Here is a 21,613-nt window from a genome sequence, read left to right as displayed (position 1 = left end):
GAGTAACTTCATCCTGCAGATCATGAGATGAGATGAGTCACGGTCTTATTCAAGAGACTGAGGCTCTTTGAATAGTTAGTTTCTATATCAATTCATTGATTAGTTGTTTGGTCCACGAAATCCCACAAAATGATTAAAAATGGTGGTAAGGTGTAATCTCTATTAAAAAAATATCTGCAAGATTTTTGGACAATATTTGGAGATCAGAGGCGCTCATGGTGTCTGTTTCCATTCTGATGATTTCTACAGAAACAGGAGCTTTGGTTGCACGCATAAAAACAGTCAGTGTGGGGAGCGAGAGAGGCGGATCGCATTGTCCGAAATGTCGCCTGGACCTAAAACACCAACAGAAATAATCAATCTTGGTTTGGTTTTAAACCGCTTATAGACTCCCAACTTCATCCTTGTGACTCGAGTCTCTAATCGGACTGTAAACTGTGACAAGAGCAAAGAAAAGGTAGTCTTAGATATCAGCTGGCTACACCGAAAGACCGAAAACATTGAGCCCACATTGGCTAAATCATAATAAGCCGATGGGTTCAATGATTGAGAAAGGTGTTGAATACATAAAAGGTGTAATATGAGAATTTAGACTTTTGTTTTAAAGCTCTAAACTCTTCATCGATTGATCAAAATAGTTGATGATTAATTTTCTGTCCACTGATTAATCCGATTAAACAACAAACCGTAAACTTAGCTACAAACACAAATCAACTGGCGATGATCAACCTTGACGACTCTCTTTTACCTAAAACATGAAAGCGCCACCTGGTGGTTGGAGGTGTTACGATAAAAAAGCACAAATATATACACAAAATTCCTCCGAAACCATCGATTGCACAGTAGTTGCACGTAATGATGAGAGAGTACTTTAACCCTCACATACTGTTCATATTCTGACCCGTCACACAATTTCCTCACAATTAGCCTCAATAACAAACTTCTGAAGCACAAATCCTTCGTGAATACGTCATCAGTCACAGATAAATGTGAGATTAATCCTTAATGAAACTGTCACAGAGCAGAAAGACTCAATTCATTTGTTTTTTATGAGAAAAAGCTAAATAAAAACACTCTATAATGGTCCAATGTTACATAAAACAGGAAAAACTACTTCAACAAATGATATTAAATGTGAAGAATGAACATTTTTTGATATTTTGGATTAATATGTGTTGAATATATTTCCTTTTTGGTATGTTAAACTCATCAAATTTCTTTTTTTTTGCTGATCTCAGATGTAAAAATGGGTCAAATTTGATCCTGAACAGTATCTGAGTGTTAAAGTCCATTAGAGAGGCACCATTGAAAGATTTATAATGACCAATTATGGCAATTAGTGGGTGCTACAACAATAAATTTACTGTAAACTACAACAAAGTGTGACAATATGATGTGGATACTTGGTCATTTAGTTGATCTACTGAACCAGAATACAACTTTTGGTGGAAAAATAAGAAGCAAACAGAAATGTGATTCACAGATACACAAGATTATTTGTATTAGGAGTGAAGAGGAGAGGAAATTAGGAATGCAAAAAATGAAAACACATGAGGGTGGAAAGATTGGGAGGGAGGGAGGGAGGGAGGGAGGGAGGGAGGGAGGGACGGAGGGGTGGTCACTGGACGAGATAAAAAAGGTGGGGAGTGCAACAGAGCAGCAGCCCGTTTGTTTAACAGTCTGACAGGAAATGTTGAATCTGGGTCTCTCGGTATGCAGCCGATCGAGGCCTGCCGAGACAGACCGGCTCCGAAATTGAAGTGGAACCTAAATGGATCCATGTTGGTGGAAGAATTTCTTTTGTTTACAGGAGATATGTTTGGACAGAAGTAAAGAGCAGGAAATGAGAAAAAAGATGGGGAGACGGGCAAGACATATCTGAGATACGCTGAGCAGAACCAATATGTGAGGAGCATTAAAGAAAGACATATTCTATATAGAGGCTCTAACTGTCCTGCTCTGTGCCTCAGTTTATTCCAGGCGGGGAGTTCCGGTCCTCTGTAATGAGGCCAACGCGGAAGTAACTTAAAACTGCATTCTATCAAAAGGCCACCAGGGGGCGACCGTTTTGGTGTCAAAAGGACTTCCGTCTCTATACAAGTCAATGGAGAATTCACCAACTTCTCACTTGATTTATAACCTCAGTAAACGTTTTCAAAATGTGTTTATGGTCTCAATCGCTAGTTTAAAGCCTTCTTCAATGCAGTATGATGTTCATTTGGGACATTTTGGCCTCCCTGATTTTATATGTGACGATAAAGCAGGGTATGCATTAGGGCGTGGCTACGTGGTGATTGACAGGTTGATTGGTTCACAGGTTCAGGAGGGCGCCTCATGCTCCTCCTGATGCCCATATAAGTAGAATCTGTGTTTTTATTTTTCCCAGCATGCACCTGAAATTTTCAAGATGGCGCTGCTCAGATCCGATACTATTGGCTTCCGAGCAGCAGTCCACAAACCAATGGGTGACGTCATGGATGTTACGTCCATTTCTTATATAAAGTCTATGGTTTACTCCCTCTATAACTCACCTCCTCTTGTTTCCAAATGGATTTACAAATGACATAATCTTGCAACACAGTACACTATATTCCTTTGTGTCCATTGAGAAGACGAATAAGTTGTGCAAAAATCCCCAACATCTTTCTATCAAGACTTTTTTAAAAACTCCCACATGACCAGACACAGCCGTTGTAAAGCAGGGACGGGCGGTTGAAACACACACACACACACACACACACACACACACACACACACACACACACACACACACACACACACACATCTGGTTCTGCTCAACATGACTGACATTCCTCAGGGGAAGAGGGAGTCAAGCGAGAGCAGGCGTGATGGTAATGAACTGGACTGTTACACCAGCGTCAGTCCCATCCAAATCCTCTCTATAGATCAGAAGGATGAGCTGTTTCAACCATGTGCATAAAATCCCACTACTCCCAGTCTCCTGCCACTAAAAGGGTGTGGGAACTGGGTTGAACCCTGTGGCCTTAATGTAAAAATGTATGACTTTTTTCAATGACTGCAGTGAATAAAAATGTCCCTTTTTCTCTCTCTGTTGCCGTATAGTCGAAAGTTGGAAAAAAAGTGTCTAACCCTGTATGACTTCAGAGAGTTTTTCCAAATGTTCCTTTTGTTTCCACGTCACGGACAAACCTCTCAAATTATTTTTTTATGACATTCCACGGATTCTAAAGGCACGGACACACAGCGGTAATGGTCTCGTGTTTAATATGAATATATGGTTCATGACTTAGATCCACACGATTTAGTTTCCTCTTGGGTGAAGCGGGGGGGGAGAGGGGGGAGGCTCCTCTCCTATCCCGACTGACTCATGTAACAAATTGGGTTTCTCCATTAAAGTCTTAACTCTGTGGTCAGGGGCCAACATAAGCACTGCGTCAAAAAAAAAAAAAAAATCAACCCTTCATTAATTTCAATGCAACAGCAAACGTGCCAACAGCTTCCAGGATAGATGACTCTGTAGAGGGAACGAGTCAAAGTTCAGCTTTTAATCTACAAATGGTGAAGACAGAGTATTAAAATATAGATATATATACTTTTAAAACTCAGCTATTATAAACCAATGTGCAATATATCTGCACACAAGCACACTATTATTGGCTGATACTGGCCTATCACAGATATATTGGTATATCTGCATATATGACATTATATAGGCATCATTATATCTATATATGATCCTTTTTGATTAATTCAAGTTTATCATTTGGGTCAATGACGTGACGCCTACATTTTCAGTCCGACTGCATTTTTTTCAGTTAGAAAAAGGTTTAAATTGATTTAAAAAAATACCATATATATGTAGTACCTTTCCTTTATATTTAATCACTTTAACTTTTCAAAAAACACAAGTTATTAGTAATTTTTCTGTTATTTAAAGTGACAAAATATCATGTGGTGCGACCAATAAAACCAATAACTGTATTAAATTCAGAGTAAAATATCACTTTTAATATTAATCACTGATACAGTATGCTTAACTGAATTGTATTTTTACATTTTTTTTAAATCATTTTTAAGCAATTTACAGGAAAAATAAGTCTTACATACATTTAAGAAGTCAACTGTGACATTATAGAACATAAATATGAGATTATTATTTACAAAAGCTTAAAAGACATGCAAATAATTTGCTTCTAAACACTTAAATTCATTTATTTTAAGATAGATCATGGTCGCACCACATGACTTTTTTATTCATTTCTAATTCATCGAGATGGAAAAACACATAAAACACCTAATTTACTATTTTAATATGAATTTATGTGAACTCAACATTCTTAATGTTTGAACTACTGCAATAGATATTCCCATTTTTATTATTTTTAAATGTACCTGTTGAAAAATCCTTATACGTCATTGACCCATATACGTGCATGTATATGGGTACATTATTTTTTGTACTATTTATAGTACAAAAAGTCCGTCCTTCTTTTCTTCCTCCCTTCACTCTTTCCATCTATCCTTTTTTCCGCCCTTCCTTCTTTCCTTCTGTCCGTTCTTCCTTCCTTTCTTGCCTCCTTTCTTCCTTCCTTCTTTCTTTCCCTCTATCCTTCTTTCCGTCCTTCCTTCCTTCTTTCCTTACTTACTTCTGTCCATTCTTAATTCCTTTCTTCCCTCCTTCCTTCCTTCCGTCTGTCCGTCCTTCCTTCCTTCCTTCTGTCCGTCCTTCCTTTCTTCCTTCTGTCCGTCCTTCCTTCCTTCCCTCCTTCCTTCTATCCGTCCTTCTTTTCTTCCTTCCCTCCTTCCTTCCTTCCATCCTTCCTTCTGTCCTTCCTTTCTTCCCTCCCTCCTTCTGTCCGTCCTTCCTTTCTTCCTTCCTTCTTTCCCTCCCTCCTTCCTTCCTTCCATCCTTCCTCGAATGAAAACAAGTTTGACCCTCCTGAACTAACCAAACGTTGCTTTTTATCCCAAACTCCTCCCATTAATGAATCACAGTTTCTTCTTTTAAACCAGTAGTTGTAACACACAGATTCATCCTGTTTCTATCATCTTCTCTTCAACTTTTAGGACCTTTTGGTTTGCAATGATTCCCCAAAAATCACCACTAAGTTTGTGAAAGTGAGGAGAATCTCAAGCATGAAACAGTTGATCATTTTCTCTTGAATCTGAGCAACTTACGCAATAATTTAAAGTTTCCATTTGTACATTTATAGTCTCCTTGGCCTTTGACACCTAGTAAGATTTCGACTTTATCAACTTGTGTTAATTTCTTATTTCCATTGCTTTTTATTGCGTGGCTATTATTATTTTTACTCATGTCTTATGTCTTTTAATTAATTTTTTGTATGTTATATGTAATTTTGTATTATATATGTAATGTAATATGTAATTTTAATTAAAGTAATTAATGTAATATGTAATAAGTAATATGTAATTAATGTAATATGTATGTATATGTTATTTTAATTAATGTAATTAATGTAATATGTATGTATATGTAATTTTAATTAATGTAATTAATGTAATATGTATGTATATGTAATTTTAATTAATGTAATATGTGTGTATATGTAATTTTAATTAATGTAATTAATGTAATATGTATGTATATGTAATTTTAATTAATGTAATTAATGTAATATGTATGTATATGTAATTTTAATTAAAGTAATTAATGTAATATGTATATATATGTCATTTTGGGCCTCATGTGAGCCGTTATGTCTCATATTTTTTTTCTCTTCTGTACGGCACTTTGGTTGTTTTAAAAGTGCTTAACAAATAAAGTTGGATTGGATTGAATTGGATTTATAATCATTAAATTCCCAATGAAGTTGACAGTTTCAATGCACTGTGTTTGTAGTTAAACTGTCAAATATCATGCATGCATTATATATCTTTATCACAAGTGATTGATAACAACAACATTGCAAAAAAAGTGCGTTTTATATGCAGATTTTAATCCTATCTATTATGACAGCGTTATGATAGCGTTTCCTGAGTTCCTGAGTTTTAATATGTTCTGAATATGTGAAAACACTTGCTTGATATTCAGTATATATAAGATTATTGGCTGATATATCACTATATAAACATTTTTATTCCTTATGATCGGTATCAGCTCCAAAAATCCAGTATCAGTCGAGTCCTATAGTATAAAACTCAACATAATATAGAACATTTCTAGTCATTTTAATGGGGAATAGTCACATATTAGAGCTTTATTTGGTCTTCTATGATAATAAACTGACTGATTTTGGGTTGTGGACTGTTCATCAATCAATTAATAAAGAATATATATTAAATCGATAGTGAAAATACTTGTTAGTGGCACCAAACTGGGGAATGTACTTGTGATAACATCAATTAAATCAATATTAAAAGTTTAAAAACACATCTGGAACAGCTGCTTCCATTCGATTTTTAGTAAATTGCTGATGTCTATTTTTAGGAGTAAATACAAGCGCTGGCATAACCCCTGTTTTCTCCTCGGTGCTTAATCGAGCAGAAATGTAATATAAAAAATAATACCCTCACAAACACACAATCAAAACTCCTTCCAGTCTCGCTCCCACCCAGAGCAGCAGAAGTGAAAATCACAACTTCTTCTTCTTCTGAAATAGAAAATGAAATGCCAAGCCTGGCTAAGGACATAATGAAAAAGCTATTATCAGCATGAGCTTTCATCAGCACTGCATTCAACCATGTTCAATACAAACTGATTCTCTCATCTCATGCTGTACCCATCTAAATGCTGGGGTATAATAAAGGCGGAGAGATAACAGAGAGAGAGAGAGAGAGAGAGAGAGAGAGAGAGAGAGATCACTGTTTTTTTTCTTCTTCTCCTCCTCCATTGAAGGATGCATCAGCACATTTACAGACGAGGCGATGCTTTCATGAGCTGCAGACACATTCTCCATCACACGGGTCAAACATAATCAACCCGTCATTGTAAGAATCGGATATATTTAAATCATCAGCAAACGTCTACATGTATATACACGCTTTTCTTTTATGTTTTATACCTCCTATATATCCTCTGTCTCATTCATCTCTCACTACCTTCATTTTCATCTAATTCTTGATGTATTTATTCTCTCTATCGGTGTCTATCCATCTGTCACCTGCAGCATTACTGTGTCTGAATTCAAATACAGCAGCTTTATACAATATTCAAGGAAATGGTGAATTATATATATTATGATGCAATATTCAAATTATATCCAGCATGCATTAAAGTCTGATGAGGACGGGGCAGAAGTCAGGACTGTCAAGTATGAACTATGCATCAATTTGCAAGAGATTGTGTCTTTAATGAGCTTGGGTATATTTTGCAGACATTCCTGGGTTACATATAGAGGCTCAGTGAAGGAGATGCACAGCTTTGCTTTGCAGGGATGAAGTGACTTTAAGTTGCTGCTCTTCTGACTTTGCTTTTATCATTCAGCGTGCAGCTTCTGAGCTGTGCAACACTGGAAATGACTTTATATAAAAAAGGACTTTCAGGATTATTATATATTATATATATATTCTGGTTTAATATAATTGAGTCTCACAGTATATTTTTATATATACAGCTGGGCGATATGGATGAAATCATATATCATGATATTTTTTTGACCGAATACCTCGATATCGATATCACAATAATATTGTAGTGATGACTATCAGTGCTATAAATATTTACACAATAAGATTTCAGTTATAGTGGATATAATGAGCAAGTGGGTCTTCCTTCCTTCCTTCCTTCTTTTCCTTCTTACCTTCCTTCCTTCCATCCTACCTTCCTTCCGTCCTTCTGCATTTCCTTCCTTCCTTCGCTTCTTCCTTCTTCACTTCCATCCTTCCTTCCTTCTGTCCTTCTTCCCCTCCATCCCTCCTTCCTTCCTTTCCCCCTTCTGTCTGTCTTTCTTCACTTCCTTCCCTCCATCTGTCCTTCTTCCCTCTCCTTATTCTGTCCATCCTTCCTTCCCTCCCTCTTTCCTTCCTTCCTTCCTTACTTCCTTCTTCACTTCCTTCATTCTGTCCTTCCTTCCTTCCTTCCTTCCTCCCTCTCTTCCTTCTGTCCTTCTTCACTTCCTTCTTTCCTTCATTCCGTCCTCCCTTTCTGCCTCCCTCTCCTCCTTCTGTCCTTCCTTATTTCCTTCCTTCTGTCTGTCTTTCTTCACTTCCTTCCCTCCATCTGTCCTTCTTCCCTCTCCTTATTCTGTCCATCTTTCCTTCCCTCCCTCTTTCCTTCCTTCCTTCCTTCCTTCCTTCTTCACTTCCTTCATTCTGTCCTTCCTTCCTTCCTCCCTCTCTTCCTTCTGTCCTTCTTCACTTCCTTCTTTCCTCCCTTTCTGCCTCCCTCTCCTCCTTCTGTCCTTCCTTATTTCCTTCCATCTGTCTGTCCATCCTTCCTTCCTTTCTTCCCTCCTTCATTCCTTCCTTCTGTCCATCCTTCCTCCCTTCCTCCCTTCCATCCTTCTTTTTAATGATCTCCTCTCCCTCTCTCCAGTGAACATCAGCTGAACTTCCTAACCTTAAACCCACTTCAGTCAACACTTTGGATTTTTTAAAAACAACACACCCACTTCTCTCTGACTAACCAAAAACGATCTCTTTCATCCATCGTCTGATGCGAGATGAAACATTTTCACTCGTGCTGAATTGTAGGCGTTAAAGTCTCCGTGTATTTCTTTCCTCTTGACATGTTAGCGGAAACGTTCCCGCTGCCACAGAATCACTCCTGCAGGGCACATTCGGAGCGCAGAGGAAATTGAGAATGCATTTGGTTAATTGAGCTCTGTGCAAACATGAAAGCTCTGCGGAAGGATGAAGTGATAATGGAAGTTATACCGGTTCAGTTCCAGGTGTGTGTGAAGGAAACTCTGCTGCTTCTCCTTTGATTCAAGTTTGAAATGTATTTGAATTATGTTTTATCTTTAACTCCTTTTATATCAAACTTATTTTACAAGATTATTATTTTTTATCATGGTGTATTTTGATCCCAGGTAACCCAGTGGTGTTAAACATAAGGCCCGTGGGCCAAAACCGGCCCGCCGAGGGGTCCAATCCGACCAACTTTCCTTCCTCTGTTCTTTTCCTTCCTTCCTTCCTTCCTTCCTTCCTTCCTTCCTTCCTTCCTTCCTTCCTTCCTTCCTTTCTTCCTACCTTCCTTCTGTCCTTCCTGTCTTCTTTTCCTTTCTTCCTTCTTTCCTTCCATCTGTCCTTCTTCCCTCTCTTCCTTCGGTCCGTCCTTCCTTTCTTCCTTCCTTCACTCCTTCCATCTATCTTTTTTTCCATCCTTCTTTACTTCCTTCTGTCCATTCATCTTCCCTTTCTTGCCTCCTTCCTTCCTTCTTTCTTTCCCTCTATCCTTCTTTCCGTCCTTCTTTCCTTCTTTCCTTACTTACTTCTGTCCGTTCTTAATTCCTTTCTTCCCTCCTTCCTTCCGTCTGTCTGTCTGTCCGTCCTTCCTTTCTTCCTTCTGTCCGTCCTTCCTTCCTTCCCTCCTTCCTTCTATCCATCCTTCTTTTCTTTCCTTCCTTCCTTCCTTCCTACCTTCCTTCTGTCCTTCCTGTCTTCTTTTCCTTTCTTCCTTCTTTCCTTCCATCTGTCCTTCTTCCCTCTCTTCCTTCGGTCCGTCCTTCCTTCCTTTCTTCCTTCCTTCACTCCTTCCATCTATCTTTTTTCCATCCTTCTTTCCTTCCTTCTGTCCATTCATCTTCCCTTTCTTGCCTCCTTCCTTCCTTCTTTCTTTCCCTCTATCCTTCTTTCCATCCTTCCTTCCTTCTTTCCTTACTTACTTCTGTCCGTTCTTAATTCCTTTCTTCCCTCCTTCCTTCCGTCTATCTGTCTGTCGGTCCTTCCTTGCTTCCTTCTGTCCGTCCTTCCTTCCTTCCCTCCTTCCTTCTATCCGTCCTTCTTTTCTTCCTTCCCTCCTTCCTTCCCTCCCTCCTTCGGTCCGTCCTTCCTTTCTTCCTTCCTTCACTCCTTCCATCTATCTTTTTTTCCATCCTTCTTTCCTTCCTTCTGTCCATTCATCTTCCCTTTCTTGCCTCCTTCCTTCCTTCTTTCTTTCCCTCTATCCTTCTTTCCGTCCTTCCTTCCTTCTTTCCTTACTTACTTCTGTCCGTTCTTAATTCCTTTCTTCCCTCCTTCCTTACGTCTGTCTGTCTGTTCGTCCTTCCTTTCTTCCTTCTGTCCGTCCTTCCTTCCTTCCTTCTATCCGTCCTTCTTTTCTTCCTTCCCTCCTTCCTTCCTTCCATCCTTCCTTCTGTCCTTCCTTTCTTCCCTCCCTCCTTCGGTCCGTCCTTCCTTTCTTCCTTCTTTCACTCCTTCCATCTATCTTTTTTTCCATCCTTCTTTCCTTCCTTCTGTCCATTCATCTTCCCTTTCTTGCCTCCTTCCTTCCTTCTTTCTTTCCCTCTATCCTTCTTTCCATCCTTCCTTCCTTCTTTCCTTACTTACTTCTGTCCGTTCTTAATTCCTTTCTTCCCTCCTTCCTTCCGTCTATCTGTCTGTCGGTCCTTCCTTGCTTCCTTCTGTCCGTCCTTCCTTCCTTCCCTCCTTCCTTCTATCCGTCCTTCTTTTCTTCCTTCCCTCCTTCCTTCCTTCCATCCTTCCTTCTGTCCTTCCTTTCTTCCCTCCCTCCTTCTGTCCGTCCTTCCTTTCTTCCTTCCTTCTTTCCCTCCCTCCTTCCTTCCATCCCTCCTTCTGTCCGTCCTTCCTTCTTTCCCTCCCTCCTTCCTTCCTTCCATCCTTCCTCGAATGAAAACAAGTTTGACCCTCCTGAACAAACCAAACGTTGCTTTTCATCCCAGACTCCTCCCATGAATGAATCACAGTTTATTCTTTTAAACCAGTAGTTGTAACACACAGATTCATCCTGTTTGTATCATCTTCTCTTTAACTTTTAAGACCTTTTGGTTTGCAATGATTCCCTAAAAATCACCAGTAAGTTTGTGAAAGTGAGGAGAATCTCAAGCATGAAACAGTTGATCATTTTCTCTTGAATCTGAGCAACTTACGCAATAATTTAAAGTTTCTAAATATCCAAATCTACAGAGAAAAGACCTAAATTTGAGTCTTTAAAAGACTTCTCAAAGTTGTTGACAGTAAAACTGACAGTCGCTGTCTCCTCTTGTGTGCGCCTGTCATTTGGAAGTGTGCGCTGGAGTTGAGTTCACATTTTTGAGCCAGCAGCCTTCACAGCTGCAGCTCTCCCTCTGAGACACGCAGACACCCACACAGAAAAAGAAAGATGCAAACACTCAACTTCCTTCTACAAAACAAACAGCATGCTTTCCTGTACTCCTCCCAGAGGAAAGTGGGAGAAACGTACAAGTGTGTTTAAGAAGTGCAAGATTATTGTTTTAAAAATGTGTGAAGCTTTTTTCATTTCACAAAAAGACAAACTTCAGAAATCTGCAAAACTTTGACTAAAATTCTTCTTTTTTACTTTTACATTCAGACAGTTTATGCATCAAATCCTCACATTCAATGACCTAAATGCAGCATATCTGAAGATTATTTCTTGAGTCAACGATTGTTTCGTCCATAATATGCCAGAAAATAGTTAAAACAGCAGTTATATTTTCCCTCAGTCTGTATTAAGTGTATTATTTTGTCCAGTCAACAGCTCAGAAACCAACTATATTCAGTTTACAATCATATATGACCCAAAAAAAAGCATCAAATCCTCACGTTTGATGACCCAAATGCAGCAAATGCAGCAAATCTGAAGATTATTTCTTGATTAAACGATTGCTTTGTCCATAATATGTCAGAAAATACCAAATATATTCAGTTAACAATCATATATGACCAAAAAAAATCATCAAATCATCACATTTGACGACTTAAATGCAGTAAATGTTGGAATATTTGCTTAAAAAATGACAAAAATTAGCATTACATCATCAAAATACTTTCTGTTACGTATGTGTGCTAATCTTTGGGGCTTTAATTAACACATTTAGGTCAACACCCAGTAAATACCAACAACAACAACAACTCCTCCTCTAGTCCAAAGTGAAGTAAGCTGAGTGGAGAATTCAGCAGATAGGATGACTCTGTTAAAATATAAATAGAAACACTTTGTGATAAACATCAGCACAGTACCATAAACACTTGTATTATTACAGCTGAACTACTTCCTGTATCAGTTGCACAATCGGACCTGGCTTCCTGTATAGTCTCTGGCATCCTGACAGCCTCCCACACGCTGCCGAGTGTGTGTTTATGTGTGTTAGATGGCTAAATAACCGGCTAGCAGCTCTGCAAAAAAAACTATGTGTTGACACAGCAACTCTGGTTTAATGAAGTGGTTTTTATGAGTGTTTTATATGACATAGCCTTTAGAAAGAATAGCAGGAGCCTTTTGTGTCGAGCGGAGGAATTTATCAATTAAACAACACGCAGTCAGCCGTAATGCTCGTTACACACAGCAGGAGTTTTAACCTTAAAAGTTGTTGGATGGATGGCAAATTTAAAAAAAAGACAACTTGACATTTAAAAAGATGATGTTGCGTTGTCTTCTATAGTATACGACCGATTTTACGTCATTTAACCCCGTTTGTTTTGACTGTTCCTTCTTTCCTCCCTTGCTTCCTTCCGTCTGTCCTTCCTCCCTTCCTCCTTCTCTCTTTCTTTCCTTCCTCTATCTTTCCTCCCTTCCTTCTTTCCTTCCTCCATCCCCCCCTTCTTCCTTCCTTCTGTCCTTCCTTCCTCCATTCATTCTTTCCTCTGTCCTTCTTTCCTTCCTTCCTCTTTTCCATTCTCCCTCCCTCCCTCCTTCCTTCTTTCCTCCCTCTCTCCTACCTTCCTTCTTTACTTATTTCCTCTGTTCTTCCTTTCGTCTTTCCTTTCCTCCCTCCTACCTTCCTTCCTTCCTTATTTCCTCCGTCCTTCCTTCCTTCTTTCCTTTCCTCCCTCCTTCCTTCCTCCCTCCTTTCCTTACTTCTTCATTCCTCCCATCCTTCTTCCTCCCTTCCTCTTTTCCTTTCTCCCTCCTTCCTTCGTTTGTTCGTTCCTTCCTTCCTCCTTTCCTTCCTTCCTTCCTCCCTCCTTTCCTTCCTTCTTCCTCCTTTCCTTCCTTCCTTCCTCCCTCCCTCCCTTCCTTCTTCCTCCTTTCCTTCCTTCCTTAACTCGATGACAACAGGAGGGTTAAACAAGCAGCAGGCCTCAGAACATTTGCTACTGTGCTGCTAAGAAATACGATTATTCTAAAAAAAGCTGAAAGATAATTCTTCAGTTCATGTTATATTGACGGAGAAAGCTCAGTTTTCCTGCTCCGAGGCCGTGCTGGCAGCGCCTACATATACCATGATGCATTGCACACCATATCCTCTTGACCTCGCCGCTGCATTTCTTCAGCCGTATGAATAAACACAGCGTAACATCCGAGTCAAACAATGTAAAATCCTCATCCACATTACAAAGGTACAAAACTATAAGGTTAACCCCTCCTGTTGTCCTCGGGTCACATTTGACCCATTTTCAAGATGTGTTTCATGTCAGAAATATAGATTTCTGTCGTCTAATTACCTGAAAATCACTTGGATGCTTCTGTACTACATTCTTTGCAGGTATATTCATCACTACTTTCATTGAATTGGTTGATAATTTGTACTTTCCGCTTCATAAACAGTCGGACAGGTGTGATTAAGTGCTGCTATTTAAATACTTTAAATGGTTTTAAAACTCTGTCCTGACTAAACGTTGACATACAGAACTGTGCAGAAGTCTTTGGTCACCATAGAAACAGAAAATACAGGAAATATGTACACAGAATTTAACATTAATTACTAAATATTAATATCAATTAAGGTTTAAGGGAGCCAGGTTCCTGCTATTGCCTGCAACTTTAGCCTTTAGAAGCTGTTTTCTTTTCTATTTTCTTGTGTTTTTTAATACTGCATCCACATTTCCTGTATTGTCTGGTTGTATTTTAATAAAGAGACTGAAATATAATTAAATATGGTCATTATAGAATTGCTAAAACATCAAATCTACTGGTTGGTTAACACTTTTGTACAGTACTGTATATACCAGTATGTTAAAAAAATCAAATTAACATATTTTCCTCTGATCTTAAATTTAGTTAAAATAATTCAGAATTTCTGCTTTATTAACTTAACTCAAAAATGAGGTATAATTGTATTTAAATGGGCCATCATCTCCAAAAATAAAGGGTAGAAGTTGTGGTAATACATTGGCTAAAAAAAGGTCTAAACACAGAATTGGGTGATAATTCATTCTTAAAACTTCACCACCTTTATCCTTATATATGCAGGATGAGGTTCACTGTTTTCCAGAAGGAATCGTTTCTATTTCATTTCATCTTCAAGTAGAAGAAGTAAGAATATAACGTGTGAAGAAGAGCATCGATTTGAGAGGAGATGAAACATGAAGAGAAATCATATTCCTTCCTTACCTGTTCAGTGTTCAGGCCCTGTAGCAGTCGGATGAAATGAACCACCTCGCTCTCCTCTCTGCTGGAGAAAAAGAAAAGAAAGGAAAAGAAAAAGTTGCTTTAGTAATGAATAAGTTTGCAATTCATGCAAATAAGGATATCAAACACTCAAACTGTGCAGAGAAGTTTGTGCTGAAGAAACAACAAAGTGCACAAGCATCAGCTCCAATAAGAGTATAAATATAGTTTTAGAGTCAATCAGAGTTTTTGTAAGAATCAAGAATCATCCCCTGGCGACGTTGTACGTGTTGCATTAGTCTGAGCAATCAATTAAGGATTAAAACATGTAAATGAACAAAGCTGACATTTGAAAAGAAGGTTAATTATGCAAAAGAAAAACAGCTAAAAATTAAACTAGGAGGGAAAGCAACAGGACGAAAGACAAAACGCCCACACAGAATCTAATGGATGCTAATTATACTTAATGTAGACAAAAGACTGAGCCTCCAACTTTTTCTATGATTCAGACTAATCAAGACTTTAGTGGTCTGTGTAATCTCAACCAAACTAATCAACCACCTACACTACCAATCATCCCATGAGTCATAAACACTTCACTACAAAGCCTGGTGTGACAATCAACCCCATATTAGTTACCAATTATTAAACCAATGCTGTGTGCCATTGATAGTTCTTCACAATGAGAGGCCTTGTTCACATCGAGCTTCATGCAAAAGTTGAGCACATACTATTATTTTGTCGAGAAAATAATCAGCAGATTGAATCAATAATGCAAAAATAATGGTTAATTGTAGCTCTACATGATCTGCAATGTAAAATCCTGCCATTGTCTTTTCCTGGGATCGCTCCACTATTGTATAAAAAGGCATATAAAACACTGCCAAGGCTGCATAACTCCTATGAATTCATCATTTTTATCATAGTGCATGTTTTGAATCTGGATCCTTTTCAGTGTCATTAAACTTTTGAGATATTTGAAAGATTTTAATTGATTCAACGGAGTACAGTATTACCTTGTAAAATGTCGAAAAAAACATGATATAAAATGCCCCTTTATTAATAATATCATCAGATCTGCACCAAAGCTAATCACTTGTTCCATAGTCAACGGCTGAACTATTAATCTACGGCTGTATGCTAGTTTTTGAGATTGTGCGCTCACAAAATTGGATATAAAACATGACATCGTCTGCAAACATGATGATATATTGTATGTTTTCATTAGATGGATAGATAGATAGATAGAAGAGTGAGTCGATAGATAGGTAGATAGATAGATAGATAGATAGATAGATAGATGGATAGATAGATAGATAGATAGATAGATAGATAGATAGATAGATAGATAGATAGATAGATAGATAGATAGATAGATAGATAGATAGATAGATAGATAGATAGATAGATAGATAGATAGATAGATAGAGTGAGTCGATAGATAGATGGATAGATGGATAGATGGATGGATGGATGGATAGATAGATGGATAGATAGATAGATAGATAGATAGATAGATAGATAGATAGATAGATAGATAGATAGATAGATAGATAGATAGATAGATAGATAGATAGATAGATAGATAGATAGATAGATAAAATTCCATGTGCAGATGAAGGCCATGAGACGAAGCTTAAAAGCTGTGATTTTTGCTTTTATGTTGGGTTTTTTGGTCTATTTCAAACATCACTCAGTATCCTTCAACATCAAGTCCAATTTATAGCAAAGAAATATCCAATTTACACAATAACAACAACCGATGTTTCATTCATTTGTTCGTTCATTCGTCGGTGAGTCCGCTCGTCATCCGGTGAAGCATCCCTCGCTCCTCTTATAAAGTTCGAGTTACTTATTAAAATCAATGGTGGAAGGAATTTTAAACATTCTCTGCTTAATGAACTGGGTATTATGCATTCATCAAACCACCTGCCCATTGATCCTGCATCTTTTATCCAGCGGTAAATACAACCTTCTGTAACCCGGCACTTCACGTCCTTGGGACTTAATAAACTCTACAATATATTCAAGAGTAGAGTGGCTAGTCACGTTTCTATATATCTCATTAGTCTCCACCATTTATAAAGAAAAGAAAGGAAAGAGATGTTTGTGCTGAACAGAAAAGCATTTTTATAAATTGTCATGTATTTCCCAATAGAGTCCAAGTGATCGACACGGGGATGATTTTTTTTGTTTTTCATTAAGAATTGAATCACGACGGCTGTGAAGTCATTTCTTTTCTTTATTAAACAGAATACATGAATAATCTTTGGGGGTTGTGGACTGTTTGTTGGGACATAACGACACGTCTACAGGCTTTAGGAAACAATGATTGACCAAGATTTTCCATCATTTTATGCACAAACTGGGAAAATCAACAGATTAGCCGATAATGAAACTGCTGCCAAACATAAATAAAGAGGTTTTGGACATCTGTGAGCTGCAGTGTTGTAGACGTGCATTCAAGGTGCGGTCATATACATCGTGACATCACTGCAGGATGTGCCGAAACTGTCAATCAGACGCCAAAATCGAGGTGAACACTTCTCAGATCAGTGTTAAGTTACTCGTTAAGGATGCTGGTATTGAGAAAAGCCCTGGTGGTTCAAAATCCAATAAAATAAGGACTTCAACGCCTGCATTCTTGGAATCCCCCTCCTCTTCCTCCTCCTTTCTCTCTCTCTCTCCCCCTTGTAATATTGACGCCTGTATCAAATGACTGCTGCTAGGAAGAGAGAAGTATGAGTGTGTTAAAGAATGGGAGTGAAGTAAACATATACACCCCTAACCCCCAGATGAGCCGGAGAAGAAACGTAATAGACACCAGTGGAAAGAAAACAGGGAGGAGGATGAAGAGAAAGAGATTTACGTTCCTATGTGCAAACTGAAACCTGCAGATACAGTAAACACACACACACACACACAGAGACACACACACACACACACACACACACATCAGCTGTAGCGCCGTTGACAGATGGGGAACGAGCGTCGAATCCTGTGATGTGATTTGCAGGGTGATGTCTTTTTGCGGGCGGAGTATTTCATTATAGTTTATTATACTTTGAGTCTTTTAAATCAACGACAACACACACACACACACAGGAACACACACACACACACACATTCCTACATACAGAGGGGAGGAGAGAGAGGCCTTGTAAATCAGTTTTGCTGGCTGGTTCTTATCTGAGAAATGCCAGCTTTGAGAGCAGGGCGGTGCAGTGAGCTGAAGGCTGTGTGCAGCTGAGCTTCTCTCTCTCTCTCTCTCTCTCTCTCTCTCTCTCTCTCTCTCTCTCTCTCTCTCTCTCTCTCTCTCTCTCTCTCTCTCTCTCTATCTCTCTCTCTCTCTCTCTCTCTCTTCTCTCTCTCTCTCTCTCTCTCTCTCTCTCTCTCTCTCTCTCTCTCTCTCTCTCTCTCTCTCTCTCTCTCTCTCTCTCTCTCTCTCTCTCTCTCTCTACTCTCTCTCTCGGCTTCCAGGTTGAGGTAAGAAGAGCATCACCAAGTGCAACTAATGATGAAACATTATGAAACAGCAACACTGTATGTTGAAGCAGCGTTTGATGAGAGATCACGCTGTTACATAACCCTACTGAGCGGCCGCTCGGCCCGGCTGAATGGGCGCTCTGTTGGACCGGTTTTAAGCCTTACTCTAAAAATAAAACCAAGTGTCAGCGTGATGGTCAGCTACCATGCATGATAACCAAACCTCCCAATGCTTGGCCAATCTTAATTTATTCATTGAGGTCTGGTTTCAACTTTAGATGGAGATAGAAGCATTTGAACGCTTACATACTCTGAAGAGTCAAATCTGACCCCATTTTTTTACATTTTGAGAGCTGCAAAAAACATCTTATACACATTTCTGCTAGGTGGACTTTTCTCTAATGGGGGCAAAAATGGAAATAAAATGCATCTTTTTTTACATTTTTGTGCAGCTGATACACATTTTTATATGTGCAAATATACAAAAATCAGCATTCAAACATGTTGCTCTATTCATCATATTCTATAAAATGTTCTCCTTGACCATAAAGTAGTGATTATGAATGTCTTTTAATCCAACAGAACGGTTTAATTAAACCTTTATAGATGACTAATAGGGATTTTATGAATATGAATTACTGTATAGACGACTCATGAGTCTTTATATTAACAATATGTGAAGGTTAAATACACTTTTCAATAAAAACATTGACAGATTTTCCCTCAGAAGTCAGCATGAACTCTTCCTATCTTTGCACTGACTACTACATATATATATATAGTCTCTATAATGTCCTTTACATTCTCTTGAAGCCGGTTACTTAACTCTGTTCCTAAATTGGTGGTAGAGTTTTAGTCCACTGCACAATTCAGGAGACAAGCTGCTCTGCTGAGACTTTCAAATCCAGGCTGGAAAACAACACATCTTCTCTCTGTGAGCTATTAGTCTCATTTAAATTCACCGGCTGGGAAATCAAATCACTAATTCTTTACTTCTTATAGGTAGTATAAGTAAGTTACACCCCCAACTCTGTCTATGGTTATATGATGTTTATTTATTACCTGTGTGTGTGTGTGTGTGTGTGTGTGTGTGTGTGTGTGTGTGTGTGTGTGTGTGTGTGTGTGTGTGTGTGTGTGTGTGTGTGTGTGTGTTGTGTGTGTGTGTGTGTGAAGTGTGTGAAGTGTTGCAGAGGCTCTCGGGGTTGACGAGCACTTTAAATAAACCGATGTTGAAGTTTTTTATGGAAATTGGACGAATGCTTAGCTGGTGAGCCTTCGCTGCTCTTCACTGGTGAATGTTTTGAGAGGAGGAGGAAATCATGGCAGCTGTTACAGAAATGTCTTCACATGTTCTCCTAAAACTCTCAAACCAAAAATCTGTTTCTTTGATGCAAGAATTACAGCCTGTTATACAGATACTGAACCATGTTTATACTTTATATTTAATATTTAGTTATCAACTATTATATTAACCTTTGTGTCGTCCTCCAGGGTCAAACTGACCCTGTCTGTTTTGACTGTTCCTTCCTTCCTTCCGTCTGTCCTTCTTACCTCCCTCCTTCTCTCTTTCTTCCTCCCTCCCTTCCTTCCTTCCGTCTGTTCCTTCCTCCCTCCCTCCTTCTTTCCTTCCTTCCTTCCTTCCTCTCTCCTTCTTTCCTCCCTCCCTCCTTCTCTCTTTCTTTCCTCCCCATAGCTTCCTTCCTTCCTTCTCCATTCCTTTTTCCTTTCTCCCTCCCTCCCTACCTCCTTCTCTTTCTTTCCTTCCTTCCTTCCTTCCTTCCTTCCTTCCTTCCTTCCTTCCTTCCTTCCTCACTTCCTTCCTTCCTCCCTCTTTTCTTCCTTCTTTCCTCCCTTGCTTCCTTCCGCCTGTCCTTCTTACCTCCCTCCTTCTCTCTTTCTTTCCTTCCTCTCTCTTTCCTCCATTCCTTCTTTCCTTCCGTCCTCCTCCCTCCTTCATTCATTCCTTCCTTCCTTCCTCTCTTCCTTCTTTCCTCCCTCCCTCCCTCTCTCTTTCTTTCCTCCCCCTAGCTTCCTTCCTCCTTCCTTCCTTCATTCCTCTTTTCCTTTCTCCCTCCCTCCTTCTCTTTCTTTCCTCCCCCTAGCTTCCTTCCTTCCTTCCTTCCTTTCATTCCTCTTTTCCTTTCTCCCTCCCTCCTTCTCTTTCTTTCCTTCCTTCCTTCCTTCTCCTTTCTTCCTTCTTTCCTTCCTCCTTTCCTTCCTTCTTCCTCCCTTCCTCTTTTCCTTCCTTCTTCCTCCCTTCCTTTCTTCCTCCCTCTTTTCCTTCCTTCTTCCTCCCTTCCTCCCTCCTTTCCTTCCTTTTTCCTCCCTTCCTTCCTTCCTCCATATTTTCCTTCTCTTTCTTTCCTTCCTTCCTTCCTCTCTCCGTTCCTTCCTTCTTCCTTCCTCCTTTCCTTCCTTCCTCTTTTCCTTCCTTCTTCCTCCCTTCCTTTCTTCCTCCCTCTTTTCCTTCCTTGACTCGAGGACAACAGGAGGGTTAATCACAAGCTATTTTGATAGCAGAAAATGTCAAATTCTGTGATTTCAGCTTCTCAAATGTGAATATGTTCTTGTTTCTTTAGACTTTTTAGTTGCCAACCATTAAATCAATCTCCAACTAGTTTTACAACCAATTAATCATCATGTTTAAGGGGAAAATATTATCACATTTTCTGGTTCCAGATTGTGTTTGAGGGTGTGGTCGGTTGGTGGTTGGGACAAAACAAGACGTCATTTTAGGGCCGTGGGAAACTGGGATCGACATGTTTCAGCCTTTTTTTAGACCAAACAACTAATTGAAAAATGAATCAATAAAAAAAGTAATCGTTATGGAGGCAGTAAATGTTGAGTCTAAGGCACAAAATACCAAAACACAGCTGTTCAACAATGTAAATAAAGACACAAAAATGAGATTTAAATCAAACTACAGCAGGTCAAATAATAAATAAACATCTTTTCTGTCATTTGGAGCCAATATTTGATATTTGGTGTAACAAATATAAACACTACCGAGCTTCAACCAGCACAGTTTAATGCAAAGTTAGGGTTTTTGTGAGAGGAAACAAGTGATGTCATCCACTAAAGATTTCCTGTTGTTGAGTAATTGGGCTGATATGTCTATATGTGGAGTCAGGCTCATTTGAGAGTGATTTGCAGCTTGTTTTAAATGTTTTCATGATTTTTAAGCAATTCAAGAATAAGCAGACATGAAATTTGAAGCTTGAAAATAGAGCCTAAAAAAACTATTTCCTATTATTTATTTAAACCCAGGGTGGTTTAAAGCTGGATTTTCGTTTTTTTGAAGATGCACCTGAACGTCTCTGCACATCTACACAGTGAAGGGTGTTATGAGTTACTGTAGGTTGCTGAGATACTAAACATACAGCGTTGTGTAGAACTAGACCTGCATGTCAAGCAGGATGATTACTGGATTCAACAGCTGTCAGGAGACTAAAATACACGTACAGTACAAAAGCCACTCCGAGATCGTTCATCTTCTACCTGCAGCCTGCAGAGCAATAAATATGAAGCTATGTGAAGCTTTTTGTTCCTATTCACTAACTTCTCCATCACACTGTCTTAAACACATTATGCAAAACATGTGACAGCAAGACAGAAACACTTTGGTTGTAGCAATTAGTGTTTTGGAATGAGGGATAATTAACAGAGGTTGTATGTTTTTTTGTAGTAGAGTAAAAAAAAAAAATTCTTTCTGCTATCAATCTTTGACTC

At 38.9% G+C, this 21,613-nt stretch overlaps 1 protein-coding gene across 1 annotated transcript in view; it reads right to left on the bottom strand.

Moving 5' to 3' along the window:
* LOC134004755 (plexin-B2-like) overlaps positions 1–21,613 on the bottom strand; it is a 183,645-nt gene that overhangs the window by 120,679 nt on the left and 41,353 nt on the right. The window contains 1 exon segment of the mRNA XM_062444134.1: positions 14,402–14,459. The gene's annotated coding sequence lies outside the window, so the exon portion shown is untranslated.

Source organism: Scomber scombrus, chromosome 22 (assembly GCF_963691925.1).
Source record: "Scomber scombrus chromosome 22, fScoSco1.1, whole genome shotgun sequence".
NCBI lineage: Eukaryota > Metazoa > Chordata > Actinopteri > Scombriformes > Scombridae > Scomber > Scomber scombrus.
This window is presented reverse-complemented; position numbering and strand designations above follow the sequence as displayed.